The following is a 20,372-nucleotide window of genomic DNA, read 5'->3' on the forward strand; positions in this document are numbered from 1 at the left end:
GGGAAGCCAGGCGGTTGGGATCCCTTGCTAGAGATGCAAGCATTGACAAAGCAATTGGAGATGGAGCACGATCTCACAGCCTCTGGAGGCATCTCCTGTTAGCTGTGAAGGAAAGGTATCCCTTCAAGGAAGAACTTGTATGTCTACCAGTCAAGTGGACCACCATGGAGAAGGGAATTCAGTACCTGAGGGAATTAGCCGTACGGGAAATAATTTATAAGGACCTAGACGACGCACAAACATCCACAGATCCAGATGAAGTCCAGTGTACTCGACCCATATGGCGGAAGTTTGTACGGAATGCACCATCAACATGGGCCAGCACATTGGCAATAATAACCTGGAAAAACGGTGAAGATCCCACGGTGGGTGACATGGCTAAACAACTCCGGGAGTATGAAGGAAATCTCTCCTCTTCCCTACAGGCCTGCGTCTCGGCTGTGGAGAAACTCTCTGAAGAGTTCCACCAACTTAAAGAGAATTTATGTTCCCCCCCACCTGAACAAACCAGTGGCCACCAACTAAAAGAGAATACTTTGGAGAAACTTTTTGAAGAGGTCCACCAACTTAAAGAGAGTTTATTTTCTTCCCCACCTGTACAAACCAGCGTCTCGGCTATTAGGGGTAAACGTGCATCCGTGCAAAGAAGACAATATGGTGGGTACACACCCCGCACCACCCTGTGGTTTTACCTACGTGACCATGGAGAGGACATGAGAAAATGGGATGGAAAATCTACTGAGACCCTAGAGGCACGGGTATGTGAGTTGCAAAAGAAAACAATCGGGAGAAAGGGGTTCTCTGAAAAGTTTGCTGCTCCAACTTCTAGCAGGCAGTCTTTTAAACACAGAAATGAAGATTCTGACCAGGACTAGAGGGGCCCTGCCTCCAGCCAGGGGGAGGAAAGGGACAACCGAGTTTATTGGACCGTGTGGATTCGATGGCCTGGCACGTCTGACGCACAGAAGTATAAGGCTCTAGTAGACACCGGTGCACAATGTACTCTAATGCCATCAAGCTGTAAAGGGCCAGAGCCCATCTGTATTTATGGCGTGACAGGGGGATCCCAGCACTTTACTGTATTGGAGGCTGAAGTGAGTCTAACCGGAAATGAGTGGCAAAAGCACCGTATTGTGACTGGCCCGGATGCTCCGTGCATCCTTGGCATAGACTATCTCAGGGGAGGATATTTCAAGGATCCAAAAGGGTTCCGCTGGGCTTTTGGCATAGCTGCCTTAGAGACAGAGGACATTAAACAGTTGTCTACCTTGCCCGGTCTCTCAGAGGACCCTTCTGTTGTGGGGTTGCTGAGGGTTGAAGAACAGCAAGTGCCAGTCGCTACCACAACTGTGCACCGGCGGCAATATCGCACCAACCGAGACTCCCTGATTCCCATCCACGAGCTACTTCGTCAACTGGAGAGCCAAGGAGTGATCAGCAAGACCCATTCACCTTTTAATAGTCCCATATGGCCAGTGCGAAAGTCTAATGGTGAGTGGAGACTAACAGTGGACTATCGTGGCCTGAACGAAGTCACGCCACCACTGAGTGCTGCAGTGCCGGACATGCTAGAACTCCAGTACGAACTGGAATCAAAGGCAGCCAAGTGGTATGCCACAATTGATATTGCTAATGCATTTTTCTCCATCCCTCTAGCAGCAGAGTGCAGGCCACAGTTTGCTTTCACTTGGAGGGGAGTCCAATATACTTGGAATCGGCTGCCCCAGGGGTGGAAACATAGCCCTACCATTTGCCATGGACTGATCCAGTCTGCGCTGGAGCAGGGGGAGGCTCCTGAACACCTGCAGTACATCGATGACATCATTGTGTGGGGTGACACTGCAGAAGAAGTTTTCGAGAAAGGGAAGAAAATAGTCCAAATCCTTCTGAAGGCCGGTTTTGCCATAAAACAAAATAAAGTTAAAGGACCTGCACGAGAGATCCAGTTTTTAGGAATAAAATGGCAAGATGGACGTCGTCAAATCCCAATGGATGTGATCAACAAAATAACAGCTATGTCTCCACCAACTAGCAAGAAGGAAACACAAACTTTCCTAGGTGTCGTGGGGTTTTGGAGAATGCATATTCCAAATTACAGTCTGATTGTAAACCCGCTCTACCAAGTAACTCGTAAGAAGAATGCTTTTGAATGGGGCCCTGAGCAACGACAAGCCTTTGAACAAATTAAGCAGGAAATAGTTCATGCAGTAGCCCTTGGGCCAGTCCGAACAGGACCAGATGTAAAGAATGTGCTCTACACCGCAGCCGGGGAGAATGGTCCCACCTGGAGCCTCTGGCAGAAAGAACCTGGGGAAACTCGAGGTCGACCCCTGGGGTTTTGGAGTCGGGGATACAGAGGATCTGAGGCCCGCTATACTCCAACCGAAAAGGAGATATTGGCAGCATATGAAGGAGTTCGATCTGCTTCGGAAGTGGTCGGTACTGAAGCGCAGCTCCTCCTGGCACCCCGACTGCCGGTACTGGGTTGGATGTTCAGAGGAAGGGTCCCCTCTACACATCATGCAACTGATGCTACATGGAGCAAGTGGGTTGCACTGATTACTCAGCGGGCTCGAATAGGAAACCCCAGTCGCCCAGGAATCCTGGAAGTGATTATGGACTGGCCAGAAGGCAAGTACTTTGGGATATCATCAGAGGAGGAGGTGGTCCGTGCTGAAGAAGCCCCACTGTACAACAAGCTACCAGAGAATGAGAAGAAATATGCCCTGTTCACTGATGGGTCCTGTCGTATTGTGGGAAAGCATCGGAGATGGAAAGCTGCTGTATGGAGTCCTACACGACGAGTTGCAGAAGCTGCTGAGGGAGAAGGTGAATCGAGTCAGTTTGCAGAAGTGAAAGCCATTCAGCTGGCCTTAGATATTGCTGAACGAGAAAAGTGGCCAGTTCTCTCTCTCTATACTGATTCATGGATGGTAGCAAATGCCCTGTGGGGGTGGCTACAGCAATGGAAGCAGAACAACTGGGAACGCCGGGGCAAACCCATCTGGGCTGCTGCATTGTGGCAAGATATTGCTGCCCGGGTAGAGAACCTGGTTGTAAAGGTACGCCATGTAGATGCTCATGTGCCCAAGAATCGGGCTACTGAAGAACATCAAAACAACCAGCAGGTGGATCAGGCTGCTAAGATTGAAGTGGCTCAGGTGGACCTGGACTGGCAACATAAAGGTGAATTATTTATAGCCCGATGGGCCCATGACACCTCAGGCCATCAAGGAGGAGATGCAACATACAGATGGGCTCGTGACCGAGGGGTGGACCTGACCATGGACACTATAGCACAGGTTATTCATGATTGTGAAATGTGCTGCAATTAAACAAGCCAAACGGTCAAAGCCTCTCTGGTATGGAGGACGATGGCTGAAATACAAATATGGAGAGGCCTGGCAGATTGATTACATCACACTCCCCCAAACCCGCAACGGCAAGCGCCACGTACTTACAATGGTGGAAGCAACCACCGGATGGCTGGAAACATATCCTGTGCCCCATGCCACCGCCCGGAACACTATCCTGGGCCTTGAAAAGCAAGTCCTATGGCGACATGGCACCCCAGAAAGAATTGAGTCAGACAATGGGACTCATTTCCAAAACAACCTTATAGACACTTGGGCCAAAGAACATGGTATTGAGTGGGTGTATCACATCCCTTATCATGCACCAGCCTCCGGGAAAGTTGAACGATACAATGGACTGTTAAAGACTACACTGAAAGCAATGGGTGCTGGGACATTCAAAAATTGGGAAACACATTTGGCAAAGGCCACCTGGTTAGCCAATACTAGAGGATCTGCCAACCGAGCTGGACCTGCCCAATCAAACCTGTTACGCACTGTAGAAGGGGATAAAGTTCCTGTAGTGCACGTAAAAAACATGCTGGGTAAAACAGCCTGGGCTACTCCTGCCTCAGGAAAAGGCAAGCCCATTCGTGGGATTGCTTTTGCTCAGGGACCTGGATGCACTTGGTGGGTAATGCAAGAGAATGGGGAGGTCCGGTGTGTACCTCAAGGGGACCTAATACTGGGTGAGAATAGCCCATGAGTTGAATTGTAGCATGTTAATTATCATATAACACTGTATGTCATCACTACCATGGTTGCTATATATCATAGATGAAAATGGTGATTAATTAGAAGGTATTGGAAAGAGTGTAACCTGAGCATGACATAAATGGTATGGAATAAGGGGTGGATATCTGTCCTGGTTTCAGGTAGGACAGAGTTAATTTTCCTCCTAGTAGCTGGCAGGGTGCTATGTTTTGGATTAGGATGAGAAGAGCGCTGATAACATGCTGATGTTTTAATTGTTGTAGAGCAGTGCTTACACCAAGCCAAGGACTTTTCAGCTTCTCGCTCTGTCCTGCTAGCGAGCAGGCTAGGGATGCAGCAGGAGCTGGGAGGGGACAGACCCAGGACAGCTGACCCAAACTGGCCAAAGGGGTATTCCATACCATCTGACGTCATGCTGAACAATATATAGGGGTGGCTAGCCGGGGTGGAGGGGGGGCCGGCTGCTCGGGGATAGGCTGGGCATCGGTCAACGGGTGGTGAGCAATTGCATTGTGCATCACTTATTTCGTACACATTATTACTATTAATACTATTATTATTATTATTATTATTGTTATTGTTTTCCCTGTCTTAATAAACTGTCTTTATCTCAACTCACAGACTTCACTTTCCCGTTTCTCTCCCCCATCCCGGAGAGGGAGGGGGGGAGGGTGAGCGAACGGCTGTGTGGTGTTTGGCTGCCAGCCGGGCTAAACCACAACAGGCCCATAACAAGGAAACTACATTTTACTACCCAAATATAATTGCTGTTTACATGGAGCTGGTGGTTGGGTAGAGAAGATAAAGGCAAGCACAAGCACAGAGCTTTTTTTGCAAGATAGGACGCTAGGGAAAAATACAATCAACAGAAGCAGTCAGAGCCATTTTGTATGCTGTATTCAAAACTCAGGAAGAAAATGACACTTTGCTTTTATGAACAGGAAAAGAAAAAAATTGGCCTGCATGTTAGAAGAAGAGAAAGATATTTTGCCTGAAATGATGGATTATCTGGACATTTCCCACCCAGCCCAGGCCTGCCTGGCAGAGGGGTAACCACTCTCCCATGGGGTCAGAGCAGGGCAGGGGACTGCAGAGCTGGGGATAAAACACCAGGACCAGAAAACAGTGCAGGTGCCTGGTGGCAAGCCAAGGCTCTTTTGCAGGGAAGGAGTGTCTATCAGCAAAGCCTGCAATACAGCCATACAGCGCTGCTTTTGCCCTTGCTCCCCCTTTTTTGGGCTGAAGTCCTGCAGGAAAAAACATGAGACAATGAATGGAAAAAGACAGGAAATGAATAAAAGCAAGTCACTTGCTGTTTTTCTCCTGTTTCTCAAGCAGGTGTGGGAACTGCTTATCCATAGCAATCATCAGAAAGAAGGAAAAGGGAAAAGCAGCTAACATATGCTTCTTCAAGAAAATATTACACTGGCCAGGACTGCAGCTACCCTACCTCTCTCTTAATGTTAGTGATGCCAAGAAGAAACCCTTGAAACCCTTGCTCCACTGCCCGTTTTGCCCGAGGCTCAATATTACTCTGTTCAGAGTAAGTGTGCCTACCAGTTTGCTCCCAGGTACTCTGGCAGACCTGCTGCAGCCTCAGAGATGAGAATACAGCCCTTGCAGGGTAGAAGGGTAACCAAGTTTGTGGGTCTGCCAAGCACTAACACGTCACTCTGCTGCTGAGGTTCCTCCTTTGCACAAACTTCTCTGAGTCAGTGAGTTACAAGGTGGGACCTGAGTCTTCTGAGAGATTTGCAGAGAGCTCTGCAAACTGTGGGCACTGCCATAATACAGATAATCTATAATGATGCTGTCTCATTCTTGGCAGTGTACTCAGCTTCCTACAGCTGTGCAGTGCCAGGGATATGAATAAAAAAAAACGTTTCTTCACCAACTTCTGCTCAGATTACACCCTGCAGCATGAGTGTGATTACCCTCACACCATTATCTGAGCCTGCATGGCTGCAGATGTTAGCAACAAGGATTGGCTTGAGCTTCTCAGTTTTCATCCAGGCATTGCTTTCCCTCCTCTTCTGGAGGCTTTTGGATGAGGTCTTTTGGTCCCAGCCCATTTCTAGTTATTAAGGGTTATTGTTTGCTCTTTGAAAAACCCCCCTCTCCATTTTTTGTCTCTCTGTGGTACTGGATACCAAGACAGCCTTTCACCAAGAGAAAGAGAATGTGCATTTGTGCCTGGATTGGATTGATTCCCATTTCTATGTCAGAAAAAGGTGTGACCCTTCCAACTTGAATTATCCCATGATCCTGTGATCAGTTTTCATTACCATCACTGTTTCCTACAAAGCTTCATTGAAACCTCTCACTCCACTCCTTTCCACACTGAGCAACTCCAAGATAAACAGTCTGTTAGCAAAATAAGCCATCACTTATCTTCAGTGCATGTCCTGTTCACAGTTCATAAGACTGATACTCATCTGTTACTTCCAAGAAGTCATTATATGAGATGGAAACAATTGCTAAAGTAACAAACTGTGTGACCCAGGAACACATTTCTATCCCAAATTTATATGAACATGACCAGAAGCCTGAAAAAAAAAAAAAAGAGAAGGGAAGAAGTACCGAGATGAGCTGTCTGGCACCTTGCCTTTTCCAGGACACTGAAGCATTTATCTGAGGGATTTCATTTAGCTTTCCTGCCATGTCTACATTTATAAATATTTCTATCGCCCAGAGGTCTTGGCAATAATAGTAATGTAGCTAAAATTGCCTTAAATCTGTGACAGGTTAGACAGACAGTTCTTTGTAATGCACTAAACTGCTGTGAGTGAGTTGGTGCTGGATGGCCCCAGTGAAGAGGCAGAGCCTTCGCAGCAGCTCTCGCCCAGCCCTCGCATAAAGGCTGGTGAGATTTCCATGCAGAACAAGAGCCAGGGAAGCCTCTGTTGTTAACAGCTGGATGAAGACACGTGGAAGTGGCGTGCAAATCAGTAATATGGGCACACGCATGTCCTCTGCACTGATACTAAAGAGATGATGAGAGCTCTGTATTCTTGGTGTCTGAGGTGTGATAAAGAGCCCCTTTATAGCTAGTGGAGATGTGCCAGTACATCCCCAAAGATATTAACATATCAATAGTTGTTTTTTACATGTCCTTCTTCTTTATATGACCCCAATGAATTTCCATCATCTTTTGCAGATCTTCTGGCAGAAGACAGCCCAGGCAACTAACACCCCACAAACTGTGTGGCTATCCTTTACTGTGTCTTCATATCCTTAAAGTAGAGTTTATCCATCCCCCACAGATAAATAGGAAGTTTTTGATAGGCCACATAGTTACGCATATTGCTCGCCTGGCCACAGAGCGCAAAACCGAGATCCCTCTTTTGAGGGCTTGAAACTGCCTCAGTTCCTTTTGAGATTTTTGGTCACACATCCTGATGTGAACTCTCTTTGCTTTTAAATGTGAATATTCACAGTCAATTTTCCCACTGACCAGAACTGAATGTTGGCCTTAAAACACTGGCAGACAGACCAGTGTAGGACTGCCTGGGGTCTTGGAAGGGGGATGCCTCTGATACTGGGACACGCTGGTAGCCCAGGTGCGTTGTCCACATGTGGGATGTCTCTGCAGTGGGGAGCAGAGCCCAGAGCTCCGGCTGCCTGTGTGACTCAGCCACGCCTCTCACTGAGATTTTCCATCAGCAGCACCTCTGCTACATTTCTCTCAGAGCAAACAAGGCTGGTGCTTGTTACCAACTAAACAAACGAAGGATTCAAGCCTAGCTGAATATGCTTGCCCAGACACCCACTCTGCTGTGACAGCAGCAAATAAAACATCCCCTCAGCAAACACCTCTACGCAGGGAGCCTTGTCTTCAATTACCCAGCCCACACGTGGTACCCAAAGCTGCAGCGGAGGAACTGCATCACCTGGAGCTAAGAGAAGAGTCCAGCATCGCCTCCAGAAGCTGAGCTGGAATCGTGTGGCCAAATGCTCCAGCCCTCCTGACACTTTGTACGTGCTTTGCTGAGAACAAAAAATCAGAGGTCATCAGCTAATTAAATTAAAGCATGATGAAGTCTGTCTCTAAAAGATGGTTAGTGGCACGCTGCAGTGGGTTTATGTGGCAAGGTTTTGGTAGCAGGGGGCCATAGGGGTGGCTTCTGTGAGAAGGATCTAGAAGCTGCCCCATGTTAGGTAAGGACCCCACTGCTGACCAGAGCCGAGCCAATAAGCGATGTTGTTTTGTGCCTCTGTGAGAGCATATTTAAGACAGAAAAAAAACATGGCACCACACAGCAGCTGGGAGAGTGAGAGGAGTGAGAAACAGCCTTGCAGGTGCCAAGGTCAGTGAAGAAGGAGGGGGAGAGGTGCTCCAGGTGCTAGAGCAGAAGTCCCCTGAGGCCTGTGGTGAGGACCATGGCAAAGCAGGTTGTCCCCCTGCAGCCCACGGAGTACCACGGTGGAGCAGGGTTCCACCCTGCAGCCCGTGGAGGAGACCACGGTGGAGCAGGTGGACCTGCACCGACGGAGACTGCGGCCTGTGGAAGACCCCTGCCGGAGCAGATTCTGGGCCGGACCTGTAGCCCGTGGAGAGGAGACCACGAAGGAGCAGGTGACCTGGCAGGAGCTGCTGCCCGTGGGGGATCCAGGTTGGAGCAGTTTGCTCCTGAGGGATGGACCCCGTGGTACGGACCCATATCTGGAGCAGTTCTTGAAGAGCTGCTGCCTGTGGACAGCCCATGCCGGATCAGTTCAGCAAGGACTGCATCCTGTGGGAGGGACCCCACAGCACAGGGGACAAGAGTGACTGAGAAGGAGCGGCAGAGAAGAAGCGCTATAGACTGACCATAACCCCCGTTCCTCTGCGCCGCTCGGGGGGAGGAGGTGGAAGAGGGTGGATGGGGGGGGAAGGTGCTTTTGGTTTCTTTCCTTTGTTTCTCACTTCTCTAGCTTGTTAGTAATAGATAATAAATCTTACTATCTCCCTATGCTGAGTCTGTTTTGCCCGTCACGATAATGACTGCGCGATCTCCCTGTCCTTATCTCAACCCTTGAGCCCTTTTCATCGTATTTTCTCCCCGTTCCTCTTTGAGGAGGGGGAGTGAGAGCGTGGTTGTGGTGGAGCTCGGCCGCCCACCCAAGTAAAACCACCACACATGCTCACTCTTCAGCATGCCAAAGCTTTTTGTACTGAGGAAGGTGTTCGGAATGGGAAAGCTTCAGGAAATGAATTGGTAGCATGCAGGTTTTTTTGGCTTGCAGAACTGCTGGCGTCAAACTAGGGTTACAGCATTTGTTAGCTCTTTCTGCTGCAGAAAACATGAGATTTCACCTTTTTAGTAAAATCAGAGCATGCAGTGCAGCACTCCATGCAGCTCACACCCTGTTTCCATCTCTCTGCACAGTAAGACCATGTCTGCCCAGACAGATATCGTCACATTCCCCTTTCATGCCAGCTGCAGACAAGCCAGTCCCAGTTCCCAAACTGGGCAGCTGATGTAGCATGGCACAGAACCCAAACTAAGAAGCCCCACTTCTCAGCAGGGCCTGGAGCTTACTAGGTCAGCTCTGGCACCCCTCACACAGCTTCAGGTCCCAAGCTGGCTCACATCTGGCCAGCTCAGCAGACGGGACGAGCAGACAGAGCAGAACCAGCACCTTCCCAAGGCAGGTATGTGCATGTTGGTTTGTTTTTCTTTCGTTATGCAGTTACATTCCCATCACAGCCATTAAATAATGTTTAAATTAAATCACTTGTTTTCCACAAGAGACACACTCTGCAGAAATTGTACCTGTGGTTTTCATGCAATGTCCAGAGTTCCTCTTGGAGTTGAAGGGGGACTTCACCATTCGTGTTTTTGTTAGCAATTCTTATCTCTTAAAGCTACTGAGGAACAGGTTAAACAAGATTCTTACAAATGACACCAGATTATTTCCCTAGCTATACAGTGCACGCCTTTCCTCCACTCTGCTAAATACATTACAACAGCACTTTAAAAGAGCCAAGTTCAAGATCAATAAAATCAATGAGTTTCAGTGGGAGCATGATCAAGCCCCAGAAGTTTCTCACCTTGACACCAGAATCTGTTATCACTCCACTTCTAAGCAACAAAAATGACAGTTACTGTACCTGTCTCCATTTTTTTCCAGCTGTATCTTCTCAGCATTCCCATTGGATCCAAATACAGTGATGAAAATACTGGCATCTGTACCACCGCTTTCGATGTCTCCAGTCACAACTGTAAGTAACTTCATAGGGGATCTGGGGAGGATTTGAAATGATCTGATCTCTTTCAAACAGCTGTCCTTAACCCACACAAAAGCCTGGGCAAAAGGCTAGACAGGCTCTGTGGGAGATCTGCTTCTTTGTAAGAAACAGTCACAACATGGATTCTTGGGTTTTCTCCATACTAATGCTTTCTGAGGCAAACTGAGGGAATGAAACTTTCTACAGGACCATCACCTTTGCATAATCTAGGACTTTGGGGGCAGATTTTCTCTACTACACACACTCCTACACACACTCCAAGAGCAAGGGATATTCATTAAGATGAGAAAATGCTTGTGGCATGATGAGGACCTCCACAGGGGTCACAACCTTTGTGTGAGCATGTGGGTCTCCAGCACTCTGCTACTGGCTTCTCCTCCCACCCCTCCAGACCTCTGCCCAGCACCACACTCTCACCATTTAAAAAAAATAAATAAAAATAAAAAAGCTCCTAAAACCACATTTGTTTCTTTCCCTTGGCTGCAAAAGTGTTTCCCCCAAGTTCTTGGTGTCCATCTGGGTAACACTGAATTCAACACCGTTAACAGGTTAAACACTTTGTACAGCAGGAAAATGCAGCTACCCTATTTCCCAATGGGATGCACAGCACCACATCTGGGAACACATCAGTGTTGCCAGATAGCATACCTTTCAAGTGTGACAATTTGTGAAAAGCTGCTTGGCATCATTTTCACCTTATTAGCCTAACTTTGTTCTTTTCTCCTGGCATGTGAATAATAAGATTCAGAATAAAATATTTCAAAAGCGTGCAAATCCTAGTGACTGTCAGTGGCATTAAGACTTCTGGGCCACTTAGATGCTTTCGAGCCTGTGCCTATGGTAACAAGACCTCCAGATTTAAGAGGTGGAAGAATATAAAAAAATAGCCCCCCAAAAAATTATCAAACAGTGAGCTGTTATGCAGATTTTATTGACCTGAATTGTAGCTGCCAGATAAATCAACAGTGCAAAGGAATAATGCCATGGAAAAATTATTTTTCATGTTTGTTCAAACCCTGAGCAACTCGTCCATCAAATATTCATCCACACTTTAAAAATCATAGTAGAGCATTATATTTGCTATAGGTAGGAGAAGAAAAACTCTTCAAACTATTTTAAAAGTACATTAAAGATTTTTAAGGACTGTGATGGATACTATTTTCTCCATGTTTAGGAAGCCAAATAACTCAATTTAAAACAACAAGAGTGAATATCAAGCCAAGAAGAAAATTAAATTGAAATGGGTACATATGGCTGTGCAAGGGTCAAGCAACAGCAAAACAAACAAACAAGCATGAACTTTCCTGAAGCCATTAAAGGTATTTGTCTTCTTTGAACTCTATTAAAAAAAGGGGGGGGGGGGAAGAACTAAGTTTCTAACTACACCTTTTTATGAGGGAACAGTCCCAAATTCCCTCAACTAGGAGACTGATTAGGAAATCAAATGTGCACTTCTGATTTCATGACTCAAATATCTCCCCTGATTTCCTTCAAACCTTTCAATGAGTTTTTGGCCCAACATCACAGAAAAAATGTTAGATGTGTCTATTTGTGGCATGCTTATGAAAATAAATATTCAGGAGTAGGCTTTTAAAGGAAGACTGAATATATGTCCTCATTAACATCTATCTCAATCTAGAGGCAAGCCATCAAATCATTATCCATGAGGTTAAACAACCAATGGAAAGTTTTTAGGCCATTAGGTTTTAACCTTGGTATTCAGTCTGAAGGAGTTTATTTCCCCTCTTAAGGAAATTTTACCACTGAAGCCTGCACTGAGTTGCTGAATCCTCCACAGATGCTAAAAACATTAGCAAGCTTTTGTGTGTGTATGGAACAAAATATTTCATGAGAATATATTTAGCTTGGGGATCAAGAACAGCGTAAAGAAAAATTAATGTCCTTTGAAAGTATAACCTCACTGCAAACAGAAACACAACTATAGAGATTTAAAATTGCCATACATGTATTAAACGGAGTATTATTGTCCCATTCATCTAGACTGGTATTTCTATTATAAATCTCACCTCCAAATTCAGCATAGCTCAGCTTTCCAATTTGTACTTTGTTGAAATATAACATAGCACACAATATATCAGATTTCTTATATCTGGATTGAAAGACTATATATTTTTTCCACTGTTTGTTCAACTTCAGTCTGCTATTCATTTTGAAGATCAAACTTACAAATGTCTCCATGTTTCAACAGCTTCCTATCATTATTATTTTCTAACTGAATTAAGGTTTCCCAATCCCAGATTAGAAGAGCTGATGTGTAGCCACACTATGCAAAAATTAAAATATCTTCCTCTGTAAATAAAAGACTCAAACCACAAGCAGAAGCCAAAGTATGAGAACTGCTTGCACATGACCTATATCAGCACAGGGCCATGCAACTGCTGCAGACACAAGATGAGCCTAGAGCTTACCTTGAGACCAATGTTAACACAGTCCGCATCCAGGATGTTGAGGATTCAGGAGGTGAGACCATCACCTTTGTCTCGAGCTAGCCAGCACTTACAAAGTTGTACATGACACCTTTGGTAGGCACAACAACGGTGAGGTCTTCCACCAGCCAGCAGCTCTCAGGGGTAGCACCATCATGCCCCACCTGTGAGAGTCATAGGGAAAACACCTGCTGGTTAAAGGGAATTTCTTCAGAGGAGAGGCCCTGATTGGTAGCTTTAACCAGTGATGAGGGATTAATGGCATTGACTACATACACTTTCACATAAACCACTTCCACAGTGGAACAGAGCAAGCTGTGAAATAGTTTGTGCCATTCCTGCTCAGCAGGCGAGACATCAGTGTACAAGGTAGCTGATATGGGCAAGGAGGTTCAGGTCACCTGCTGCCACTCATGAGGCAAGGCAGGACACTGCTATCCCCAAATGTAAGCAGAGGGATCATGAAATAGGCAGACTGCACTGACCTACATGAAAACATGTCCATCCTCTTACTACTTTACTTCAGCCCCTCTGACCACTAATCACTGTTGGCTAGTCTCTGGAGACACCTATTTCCATCTTTCCAACCCCTTCCGCTGCTGTAGCAACACTTAAAAGTGACTATCCAAAGCTTCATAGACAAGATGAAAGATGCAGCTAGGCAAACACCCATATGTATTATTCAAGCACTTCTTCCCTCACAAATCCATGTTGGCATAAGTTGACTGCATGTATCGGGCTGTTTCTCTGTTTTCTCCTATTTCCTCAAACTGTAAAAGCTCTGGGTTTGTGCAGGAGCCAACAGATGGAGCTTATATCTGGAGCTGATTTTAAGGATTGCCTCCTCTATGCTCGAGAGCAGTCCATCCTGAAGAGCAGAAGACACACGAGACTGACAAAACTGAAATGGAAAAAGGAAGCATCCTGGAGGTGCCATCAGGGACAGGTGACCTGGAGAAATGTCAATACACTGCCTAAGTGTGTGGGGGTGAGGTTAGGAAAGCCGAAGTCCACCTGGAGTTGACCATGCCTGGCAAGACCATGAAGAGCAACAAGAAATGTTCCTACAGGTGTATCAGCAGCAAAAGGAAAACTAGGGAAAGCATGGAAAGGAGGGTTCAGGCATATCAGGTACAGATGGCATCTGAAGTAAGGACACATCTCAGGGCTCTGCACTGGACTTTGCTCCAGTGCTGCTCAAAGTGAAGCACAGCCCAAGCACTGTTGCTGGCCTTTCTTTTCTGTGGCATTTTGAGTTTCCTTCAGAGGTTTTCCGCTCAGCTGGACCTCACTTACTCTGCAAGACCTAGTAAGGGCTCAGTGTGAGATGGAGAACTCCATGTAACTGCTGATGGGGCAGACTTCTCCAAGGACCCATGTGTCCCTCTAAAGGATGCATGAAATCCATCCTTCTATTCAGATTTACAAAGAAGATTATGTATCTTAGCTGCTGTAAGAGACTCTTTCAGTCATGCAGTCATTCCAATGAACTCTCTGCACGTGAAAGGTTAGATAAAAGACCTCCCTACAGATCATTATTTTCAGAGCAAGTGTTGTTCATGCCGTTACTCGGAAAATGAGGTCCTTAGCTTTCATTTTTAAAAAATTAGGATATTTAGGGTTGCTCAGGAAATAATTTTAAATAACAAGTTCATCTAGGGTAATATATCTGCTATATCTAGGGTAATATATCTGCCATATCCTTTTTTTGCCCCAAAACAAGTGATCTTTTTATCTGTCTCAGCCATCACTGCTATTAGGAATATTATTACTATACTAATGTCTCTGCAGCTGCAGAAAATTAGAGTTAATTACTAGGGAAATTTCAAGTCTACAATGGATGCATTAATTCTCCGATTCCAGAGGTGTGAGGTGAATTGGAATATCAACACTTGCTTTCCCATTCCTTCTCTGCTAGCGTGGCTGCCCTTCTCTGCACCCAAAACCCCTCTGAGAGTCTGCACATGGCCTCTCTAGGCCTGTTGCAGGATGGTGTGGACGAGGTGGTGGGCAAGGTTCATGGCAATGGCTCTGCAGTGAAGCAAGGACAGAGCAGCTGGAAGGAAAATCCCAGTGATTCCATTGAAGTCTGCTGTTCTTCTGGGTTTATTACAGCCACCTCTTAAGGCATTTTTCCAAGACATGTCTAGGCACCAGATTTTCACAGCAACCTGTAACTCCTTTGGTATCAGTGGTGGGCCAGAAGAAAGCATCCTGCATTCTGGGTGCCTTGGATAACCTGCACACAAACAGATTTTCCACGGTCCCCAAGAACAATGTTGTAAAGTCTGGGATAAATGCATTCAGTGCTGAGTCATCCTTATGGCTGGACTTTTTGAACAGATCACTGGGATTCATGAGCTCATTTCTGAATTTATTTTTAAGCCTGGTAAGAACAAATATCTGAGACCACCAATGTAGGTTGGACATGCATGCCAATATCAAGAAAAGCTGTTTGGGCTGAGATGTTTGAAGAAGTTTGAATGATAGCATTTCAGTGGCAGGTAGGTCCTTGTTTTGTTTTGAAAATCTTTGTAACTCACACCCAGTGTGCTCTGGAGACTGCTGGGTACTTCATCAAAAGTAAGGCATATTTTTTGCGCAGAGCAGCTGACACACACATTGACCACAATAGGGGAAAATGGGAGATAATCTGAGGGTAAGGATCTTAGGAATCTGAAGGAAAAAATGTCCAAAAAAAGGGGGGGGGTGGTGCCTGCTAATTCTGAAAGGTGCTGAGAATATTAGAGAGAACTGATGGTCTTCCAGGATCAGGTCTCCCTATTCAGTGGATGAGTGGACTTGCAACACTTCTATGTCTTTGGCTTTACTCTGTGCCTGTGATTGAGAGAGGCACTGAACCAGAACTGGTTTAGAAACACACAGACCAGTGCAGGACTCTTTGAACACACCTGTGTCTCTCTGCAGCAGCTGCAGTCTAGGGACAAAGACACCCGTGAGAAACAAAGTTGTGTTTTTGCAATAGAAGGTGTTTTTGCAGGGGAAAATTCCACTAACCTTGCATATTCAAAAGTGATTGTGCGGCATAGCAGTGGGGAGTATATTAAGCAGATAAGGGGAAGGTCCCACTGTCCCAAAATAAGGAGGATAGCTAAGGAAAACAGGATGAGCAGTACAAAATCAGTAAAAACAAAAATCATGGGCCCTCTAGTCACGAGAGAAGAAGGAAAAAAAAGGGAAAAAGAGAAATTAACGGTTGGTCAAATCAAATTGTACATATATGGTATAGAAGTGTGTTGAGTAGGTTGTGAACCTGTAGTACTCAGCCAATGAGGAAACAGGGGAGAAATCAGGTGTCGGGTAATAGGGAATATAAGGTTATGATAAACTTTTACTGTGCGCTCCTGCTTGCAGGATGACTGCAATTGCAATTGCAAATAAAATAGCTTCACAGAAGGTCCTGTCTGAAGAAAATTGTTGAGAGTTTTCTCACACAGCTTTGTTCGATAAGAGAAAAAATACTAAAATTGGTTTTAAGAACACAGTGTAAAGTGCCTGTAACCAATAACTTATATTACTTATTTTCATGTCAGCACGTCTATTAAGGTACACCAGTAGCAAATATTATATCTGTAGGTTTACAAGACAGGTACAATGGGCCCCTTTCAACTTACTTCATGCTCTACTGTTTCTGCTTTCACTGTAGGATATTTGCCACAGGAGGATAATGCCAAACTAAAAGTGGCATCATGCTGCAAATCTTACAATCCTACTAAATCCCACAGTCTACTGCCTGGATTATACAGAGGGCTTCTGGAACCTTAATCCCCGTGCTATGCTGTTTTCACATGGTAACTCATATTCACAACCTCCTGCCTTCTTCCAGAAGCAGCCAAATGCCAAATCTGAGAACGAACTGTTCCTCACTTTTCCCAAGTAGATAACTAGCAATTTTCTTCAATGGCCCTGAACACTGCAATTTTCTACAAGGAAAATATGGTCTGGTTCCATGGCAACCAAGGCAGACTGGCACGTGGATATCATCACTGGGATGTGGATGAACAAGAAGAGACCTTCCAAACACAGGGCACTGCAGGAAGGAAGGCACAAAACCAGGTGCAGATGGCTTCTCCAGCCACGAGCCTGGGGGTTACAAACTAAAAGGGAAAAATGAGCAAGAGATGAGGCAACAGACTGGTGGGATCACTGAGCTTAGCAGTGAAAGAGTGCAGAAGAACATCATCCATCTTGAAAACTATATGTTAATTCTTTTTCTAACTCTCTGCATTTCATTTGCAACCTTTTCTCTTCTTTCCCATTTGTAATCTTTGCCAAATAATTTCTTTTTCATTCCTTCCCTCTATTTCCAAGTGTCTGGTCCTATTTTCTCCTACTCTCCATCCTTTCCTCACCCTACTCGCTGTCCCTTTTGTAGCATCCCTGCCTATTTCCTTCCCCAGCCATCTCTCCCTCCCTCTCTGACACTGAGGGGTTATATGGGCTTTTTTCTCCTGCTTTCTGCCAGGCTGTTTCCACATGCACTCAGTCTGGAAGAGAAGGATTTATGCACTGGCTTCACTTTCCGAGTTTGACCTAGAGATGGCTAGATAGAAAGTGCCTCTAATACTCATAATAACCACTTGGAGTGCATTAAGAAAATATCAATGGCTTGATAATAAACTCAAATTTAGTATGGAGATTTCTCAAGTGTCAGAATCCATTACTTGAATGAAAATGAATGGGAGTGCTTCAGTCTATCATCTGTTACAACAGGGCATACAACTGCAAAGATTTTTAAATTAGGATTTCTCTATATATTTCTTTCACTTGTCACTGTCTGAATACACAAGTATGCACACCAATATATAGGTTTATTGCAATCCACGGCATGGGGTAAAAATAAAATAAAATAAAATAAAAATGAGAAAATAGAATCACGAAGTCTTCAGATGCTCTTGTTTTCAGCACTTGGGGGCTGAAGAAGGCGTTCAAGAGATGGAACTGCCATATGAAACAAGAATGATATGCACAAACTGTCTGGAAGATTCATGTGAAGTTTAGGCTTGGTGATGGAGAGTCTATGCAAATTCTGTCTCCCTAAGCCATAGCAGAAAAAAATGGCTCCTGTACTGAAATCCATCTGTGCACGTTAACTGCAACAATTAAAACATCAGTGTGTTATCAACATTCTTCTCATCCTAAATCCAAAACATAGCACCCTACCAGCTACTAGGAGGAAAATTAACTCTATCCTAGCTGAAACCAGGACAATTACTTATGAACAATGATTAATTTTCTTCTCTAAGCCTGGATCCTCCAAGCTGTGAAAACAATGTTCATGTTTAGCTAGAAAATTATACAAGATGTGTTCTTCACTGCAGGCAATTTATGAAACCTAACTGAAAGTACTATAAGAATCAACTAGGAAAAAGACTGACAGAAGACTGCATGTGTCAATAACAGGGCTTGGCTAAGAAAAAACAGTGCCAGAGATGGGACAAAACTGCAACATGTTACAACTTCCTTATATTTCAGAATTATCTTCTGCCTCCCAAGGATTTCAGTTTTGCCAGATATAAGGAGTATTTATATCAGGTTTGTGAAATCTCATTAGCACATCACCATTTACATTCATTTCAGACCCAAATGCCTTTCCGTCACCAAGTATAACAGGAACATGTAGTTTCCTTGGCCATGCGTTTCATATGCCCCCCATGCTCACACTGCATTCACGAAGTACCTCCACTTTTTTGATCTCCCCAATGTCTAGGCCCCAAACAGAGAATTTCTCTACGGAGCCATCTGCAAACTCATCTTTTCCTTCTGGGAGATCCAGCCACAGCCTCTCCATCTGCACTTTCTGGCCCATGATGATGATGTATACACTCAGCTGTCAGTGCTGGAGTCGTACTCTGTGCCTGTCGTGACAGGGATGTGATATGGATCACTGCAACAGACAGGTTTAATCATCAAAAAAGCACCACATATACACATGTATGCAAGACTTCAGAAAACCAGGGACTAATCCTATCAGAGAAAGCAGTTTTGCATGGTAAATAGCTTCACATCCCATTGAATTCATTAGGAGAAGGGATAACACCATGCTGCACTGAGCTACAAATGAGTATGAAAAACTACTTTCACATACACATTTCAGACTGAGTTCTGCAGGGGTTAAATTACCCTGACAACCCTGCTGGCTGCAAGGAGTTTATATAGGTATAATGCTGTCCAATTTTCTCCCTAATAGGTGACAGAACAGCAGAGGGCTTGAATCCTTATTTACACCATGAGAACCTCCTGAAGATAAGAGGCTAAGGACCTAAATCTTAAGTAGGCTGTTAGACGAAAATGATCTCACACTCACCGGTCAATAAAGGCAACTAAGTCTACGCTGACTCCAAGGTAAACCATCACTACCTGAATGTCCCAGTACAGCTGCAACTGTTCTCTTTTGTGCTTTGCCCAAGGATTGCTGTGATCTATGGGGCAGCTCAGGGTTTCAGCATCCCTTTGCAAATCCACGCACACTCTTTGTATTAAAGGCAGGCCAGTCAATAATTTTATACATTACATAATAATATTGATTAGAGGAAAAACCTTCAGGCCAAGGTTTGGGACTTCGCTTAGGGTTTGTTTGTGTGTGCGTGTGTGTGTGTGTGTGTATGTGGTTTTCAGAAATTTCAGTTCAGCTGTTAAAAGGGAGGAAGTGCCAGACTGCTTTTCAAGTGCTTTCCAAAAGCTCATTTGGGTAGGCTGAGCGGGTGGTGCAGAATTAGATGCTGAATACTTGTTTGATTTCTCAAAACATTTCTGCAAGGCTGTCCAAGCTATTCTGAAAAGACTCTGAGCTCTGAAACTTGCATTGCCACAGACTCAAAACTCAGCCTGGCTTCATCATCTCTTTTTCATTTTTCATGAGGGTTCATAAACCTTGACTAAAGCTTGGTTGGCTTTCAAATTATCCTTGATTTACATCTAATTTTGCTTTATGATAACTAACAATATTTTCACAGAATCACAGAATCGTCTAGGTTGGAAGAGACCTCCAAGATCACCTAGTCCAACCTCTGACCTAACACTAACAAGTCCTCCACTAAACCATAGCACTAAGCTCAACATCTAAATGTCTTTTAAAGACCTCCAGGGATGGTGACTCAACCACTTCCCTGGGCAGTCCATTCCAATGCCTAACAACCCCTTCAGTAAAGAAGTTCTTCCTAATATCCAACCTAAACCTCCCCTGGCGCAACTTTAGCCCATTCCCCCTCGTCCTGTCACCAGGCACGTGGGAGAATAGACCAACCCCCACCTCGCTACAGCCTCCTTTAAGGTACCTATAGAGAGCGATAAGGTCGCCCCTGAGCCTCCTCTTCTCCAGAATGAACAACCCCAGCTCCCTCAGCCGCTCCTCGTAAGACTTGTTCTCCAGACCCCTCACCAGCTTCGTTGCCCTTGTCTGGACTCTCTCGAGCACCTCCATGTCCTTCTTGTAGCGAGGGGCCCAAAATTTTGGAGTGGATATGTGAGAAACACTCTGTAGCCAATAACATAGGCTCAGGCGAGGATCTCAGTGAAGTAGCATTTTTATTCGTGATTGCAATGGCGGGTATCCCGCAAGCAGGAACGCGCCTACTAGTTACATAGCACAGTTTATATACTTTA

General features: G+C 45.2%; 1 pseudogene; it reads right to left on the reverse strand.

The window, feature by feature from the left end:
• The window catches only part of LOC121062951, a 33,076-nt pseudogene extending 14,208 nt beyond the window's left edge, over positions 1 to 18,868 (reverse strand).
• Between the last annotated feature and the right edge of the window lie 1,504 nt (positions 18,869 to 20,372).

Source organism: Cygnus olor, assembly GCF_009769625.2.
Source record: "Cygnus olor isolate bCygOlo1 chromosome W unlocalized genomic scaffold, bCygOlo1.pri.v2 SUPER_W3, whole genome shotgun sequence".
Classification (NCBI taxonomy): Eukaryota; Metazoa; Chordata; class Aves; order Anseriformes; family Anatidae; genus Cygnus; species Cygnus olor.